Here is a 6,360-nt window from a genome sequence, read left to right as displayed (position 1 = left end):
GGTATTGTGATGTCATTATGGGGTATGGTGATGTCATTATGGGGTATTGTGATGTCATGGGGTATTGTGATGTCATTATGGGGTATTGTGATGTCATTATGGGGTATTGTGATGTCATTATGGGGTATTGTGTGTAGATTGGTAAGGGGGGAAAAATATTTCATACATTTTAGAATAAGGCTGTAACGTGACAAAATGTGGAAAAAGTAAAGGGGTCTGAATATTTCCCAAATGCTCTGTCCGTATCCATCCACTACAATGGCTGTCAAAGATTCCCCTCAACAACGTAATCTGAGTTTTAGAGGGTCAAAGATTTCCTCAGGACATGAACTACAGACTCATCTCTCACTCATGTCGATTTTAGTAGTTGTGGGGGATTTGTACCGTAGTGATGTATTCAGATGCTACTACAGGGTAACCTGATATACAGAGAGTGTGTGTGTGTGTGTGTGTGTGTGTGTGTGTGTGTGTGTGTGTGTGTGTGTGTGTGTGTGTGTGTGTGTGTGTGTGTGTGTGTGTGTGTGTGTGTGTGTGTGTGTGTGGGTGGTGCGTACGTGCGTGCGTGCGTGTGTGTGGGTGTTCTGCTCTACTTTCACCCAAACCCTAACCATCAATAGTCAGTGTCTCATTGCATTCCTCTCTGACCATCATCACAATCATCATTATCATCATATTTATCAAACATAACATTACATTCTTTTAATTTTATCCCCTGGGGCATTTGTCTATATTCAACAAGCTCACACAGTTTAAAGTCAGAATGAATGTTATTCCCTGGGGTATTAGTCTATATTCAACAAGTTCATATAGTTCCAAATCAGAATGAATGTTATTCCCTGGGGTATTAGTCTATATTCAACAAGTTCATATAGTTCCAAATCAGAATGAATGTTATTCCCTGGGGTATTAGTCTATATTCAACAAGCTCACACAGTTTCAAGTCAGAATTCAACATTAATCTGTGGTTCTCAAACATCAAATGTATATGTTGTTCCAAATGTCAAATGTCAAAGTGTTTAAGTTTAAGTTTAGACATTAACTCTGAAATCTTAAGGTTAGGCATTAACTCTGAATGGTTCAAATAAGGGTTAAGTTTTGGGATATAGCTTAAAACAAAATCTCAAAAACAACTTTTTATTACCGTTGTGAACAACACTGCTCTCTAATTTCGCCACCCTTTATTTTTAGACAGAGCAGCTGTTAGTGTTCGTGAAAGTCAATTCCACAGTCACGGAATTACGCTGTGATTATTTTTATCTTTAAAATGGATGCCAAACCAAAACCACTGATTTCAAAGTTAAACAAGCCATACAACTCTATCCACAAGGACAACTTGTGAACAATTTACACAGACATTTTCGGGCTCCTGAGTGGCGCAGCAGTCTAAGGCACTGCATCTCAATGCTAGGGGTGTCACTACAGACCCTGGTTTGATTCCAGGCTGTATCACAACCAGCCGTGACTGGGAGTCCCATAGGGCGGCGCACAATTGGCCCAGCGTCGTCTGGGTTAGAGTTTGGCCTGGGTAGGCCGTCATTGTAAATAAGAATTTGTTCTTAACTGACTTGCCTAGTTAAATAAAGGTTAAATAAAATAAAAATGTTTTAAAAAATCACACATTAACTGAAAGAACTGTGCAAGTGCAAAGCTTGGTAACAGAATTACGGTAAAATCTCGTCAGTTTTTTATTTTCCATCAAGTTTTCTAAAAACTATGTTGAATATCTGCTCTGAATTAAAACCCAAAGATGTCTGCAGGGAATTGCACATCCAGGTGCAGGACAGAAGAACGTATATCCAAGAAGAAGAAAATAATGTCCGCAACTCTGGTCTGCTCCCATGGTGATTTAATCAACTCTGGTCTGCTCCCATGGTGATTTAATCAACTCTGGTCTGCTCCCATGGTGATTTAATCAACTCTGGTCTGCTCCCATGGTGATTTAATCAACTCTGGCCTGCTCCCATGGTGATTTAATCAACTCTGGTCTGCTCCCATGGTGATTTAATCAACTCTGGTCTGCTCCCATGGTGATTTAATCAACTCTGGTCTGCTCCCATGGTGATTTAATCAACTCTGGCCTGCTCCCATGGTGATTTAATCAACTCTGGTCTGCTCCCATGGTGATTTAATCAACTCTGGTCTGCTCCCATGGTGATTTAATCAACTCTGGTCTGCTCCCATGGTGATTTAATCAACTCTGGTCTGCTCCCATGGTGATTTAATCAACTCTGGTCTGCTCCCATGGTGATTTAATCAACTCTGGTCTGCTCCCATGGTGATTTAATCAGACACACAATAAAGACAACGTTTTTCGATGACCTGACGAAAATCCATTGTCTTTATTGTGATTTAAATCACCTAGAGCTGTGGACATTTCTTTTAGCTATAACATGACACCTTGAGTCTGATCTATTTGTATTTGCTTATTGAACTACAGTAGGTGAAGGAATTACGGTAACGGAATTACGGTAACAGAATCACATCATGGGTCCCTGATCTGTACTATAGAGAAATACATAATTATGGATATAAATATAATTCTCTTCATGGTGATGTGTGTTAAATAGGTGGTAGATACATACAATGGTAGAAATATGCCCCCCACCCCACCCCCTTGCACACATGTGTCCACACCACGTCTATTTTAACCCTAACCCTAAAGATAATATTCTTGCAATTCTATACATTTTGCCATGTCTAATGTGTATTCGTGTGATATTTGAGTGACAAAGAAATTACAACATTATCTATGGGCTAAAAAACAGTTGACGTGGTCTAGTTGACCTGGACCTTTCTGACAAGTTATAAATATCTCTCTAAGGTCTACAATCACTGACATGACAAGAGGAACTGATGATGCACTACCCAATTTAGAAATGGCACCTTGTACGTTCTACTATTAGATCTTTAAAGAGTAAGGTTAAAACTGGACAGAGTTAAAAAAATAAAAATAAAAAATAGAAATAATAATAAAATCATTTGAAACTAATCCGATCAGTTAGTTAGATTTATTGCAGCAGTTACGAAGGTGGTTTTTATTTTATTTATTTTATCTTTATTTTACTAGGCAATTCAGTTAAGAACAAATTCTTATTTTCAATGGCGGCCTAGGAACAGTGGGTTAACTGCCTGTTCAGGGGCAGAACGACAGATTTGTACCTCGTCAGCTCAAGGGTTTGAACTTGCAACCTTCCGGTTACTAGTCCAACGCTCTAAACACTAGGCCACCCTGCTGCCCCAAATGGTTGTTCCAGTTGAAATGGTTTAGGTCATCTCCTTTGTCAGTGTTCCTGACCCTGACAGTCATTCTGAATGTTGCAGGTGAATACAATTTCCAACTGTTGGATCTGTCTGCATAACGTGACTTGCAGGCCTGATGTGGCCTGTAAACCAGGAGATTCCTAACACCACTCTGGTAAGAAACTCACTTGGTGAAGTCCACAAGACTGAAAATGAATAAATTCAACAACCATGTCTATGTCACTAACAAATACAGTCACGGGTAGTAACTCTACAATTCACTCTAAAAAACAAGGCACAATGAATGGGAAATTATATTGGAGGTGAGGCTTGTTGGAGGCGTGACTTTCAATTAGTTATTTTTGGCTCCCCGTGAGTGGAAGTGTTGTACCAGTTTAAGTGGTTATGTTAATTAAAGATTGAGAGTGTCTGCTGCCCGTTCTGATGTTTTTGTAAATGTTTACATAAGAGTATGTGACAATAAAGACTTAAATATAAATATTAGTGTAATGTCTTAACTCAGCACTGAGTGACCTTGTCAAGATATCTTGGTGTAGCGATTAAAAATACTATAGGAGGTGTTATTGCATAACACTGACAAAGTGCAACAGCGTCAGCACTAAGCACAGTGTTGAATTAACACTTGGAGAATTTGCTGTGCAGAGACAGTAGCTGCCAGCTGACTGAGTCTTTCTGTCCCTAGTCATCAGTGACAGTAGTTCCCAGCTGACTGAGTCTTTCTGTCCCTAGTCATCAGAGACAGTAGCTGCCAGCTGACTGAGTCTTTCTGTCCCTAGTCATCAGAGACAGTAGCTGCCAGCTGACTGAGTCTTTCTGTCCCTAGTCATCAGTGACAGTAGTTCCCAGCTGACTGAGTCTTTCTGTCCCTAGTCATCAGAGACAGTAGCTGCCAGCTGACTGAGTCTTTCTGTCCCTAGTCATCAGAGACAGTAGCTGCCAGCTGACTGAGTCTTTCTGTCCCTAGTCATCAGAGACAGTAGTTCCCAGCTGACTGAGTCTTTCTGTCCCTAGTCATCAGAGACAGTAGCTGCCAGCTGACTGAGTCTTTCTGTCCCTAGTCATCAGAGACAGTAGCTGCCAGCTGACTGAGTCTTTCCCTGTCCAGAGACAGTAGTCATCAGTGACAGTAGCTGCCAGCTGACTGAGTCTTTCTGTCCCTAGTCATCAGAGACAGTAGCTGCCAGCTGACTGAGTCTTTCTGTCCCTAGTCATCAGTGACAGTAGCTGCCAGCTGACTGAGTCTTTCTGTCCCTAGTCATCAGAGACAGTAGCTGCCAGCTGACTGAGTCTTTCTGTCCCTAGTCATCAGAGACAGTAGCTGCCAGCTGACTGAGTCTTTCTGTCCCTAGTCATCAGAGACAGTAGTTCCCAGCTGACTGAGTCTTTCTGTCCCTAGTCATCAGTGACAGTAGTTCCCAGCTGACTGAGTCTTTCTGTCCCTAGTCATCAGTGACAGTAGCTGCCAGCTGACTGAGTCTTTCTGTCCCTAGTCATCAGAGACAGTAGCTGCCAGCTGACTGAGTCTTTCTGTCCCTAGTCATCAGAGACAGTAGTTCCCATCTGACTGAGTCTTTCTGTCCCTAGTCATCAGTGACAGTAGTTCCCAGCTGACTGAGTCTTTCTGTCCCTAGTCATCAGTGACAGTAGCTGCCAGCTGCCTTCTGTCATGTGTGGTGAAATCAACCTATCCTCACACTTTCTTTACAGCACATCACATCGCCGTGCCGACAAACGGTTAAAAACAGCCGTTGGCCACCTGCTTAGTTAGTTACAAACCCATTTTCAGACACAGGGAGGTAATATCACCTTACTAAACTATAGTAGTGATGCTGTTCTTCTAAACAATACGTAAAAAATACATCAAATATTCAAATCATACACATAGGTTGGTCAACCGAGCGGTAATTAAAGAGATCTTAATTAGAAAGTAGGGTAATTGTATTGATTTTGAGTTTTAGTTTACAGCCTTGAATGTAAATCCTTTTGAAGATAATATGTGCACACATTCAGAAATTCTACCCCATTTCCTTGGCTGGGTCTTTTTCCGTCGGACTCTTTTTAATCCACGGTAGAATGATAACTATGTCTCCCCCAACCAACGCTGGTATTAACATCAATTTCAGCATTCCTCAGTGAGGGAGGAAACCCAAGCCTGGAATAAAATGCTTACAGAGCCCCGTGTTGTTCAGACAGACACTGAAACTTATGTTTCGGTTATTTATCTTGCAAAAGAAAAAAGGGAAAACCCTGCTGGCACATACTACTAATTGTAGATTATTTTGTCGTATGTGTGGTGCGTAGGACAAGCTTTAATCTGTTATGAACGTCTATCAACGGTTATTTCTATAATACCTGTGCCACAGGTTCTTCTCCAGACAGGTGTGTGTTATCTCAGCAATGATGCTTTTCCTCTGATCTTTCTCTCTCCCTTCCTCAAGATCTTTCTCTCTCCCTTCCTCAAGATCTTTCTCTCTACGTTCCTCAAGATCTTTTTCTCTCCCTTCCTCAAGATCTTTCTCTCTCTGTTCCTCAAGATCTTTCTCTCTACGTTCCTCAAGATCTTTCTCTCTCCCTTCCTCAAGATCTTTCTCTCTATGTTCCTCAAGATCTTTCTCTCTACGTTTCATCAAGATCTTTCTCTCTACGTTCCTCAAGATCTTTTTCTCTCCCTTCCTCAAGATCTTTCTCTCTACGTTCCTCAAGATCTTTCTCTCTATGTTCCTCAAGATCTTTCTCTCTCCCTTCCTCAAGATCTTTCTCTCTACGTTCCTCAAGATCTTTCTCTCTATGTTCCTCAAGATCTTTTTCTCTCCCTTCCTCAAGATCTTTCTCTCTCCGTTCCTCAAGATCTTTCTCTCTATGTTCCTCAAGATCTTTCTCTCTCCCTTCCTCAAGATCTTTCTCTCTATGTTCCTCAAGATCTTTCTCTCTTTCCCTTCCTCAAGATCTTTCTCTCTCTCTTCCTCAAGATCTTTCTCTCTCTGTTCCTCAAGATCTTTCTCTCTACGTTCCTCAAGATCTTTCTCTCTCTCTTCCTCAAGATCTTTTTCTCTCTCTTCCTCAAGATCTTTCTCTCTGTGTTCCTCAAGATCTTTTTCT

Source organism: Oncorhynchus keta, chromosome 23, assembly GCF_023373465.1.
Source record: "Oncorhynchus keta strain PuntledgeMale-10-30-2019 chromosome 23, Oket_V2, whole genome shotgun sequence".
NCBI classification, from domain to species: Eukaryota; Metazoa; Chordata; class Actinopteri; order Salmoniformes; family Salmonidae; genus Oncorhynchus; species Oncorhynchus keta.
Note: the sequence above shows the minus strand (reverse complement) of the source record.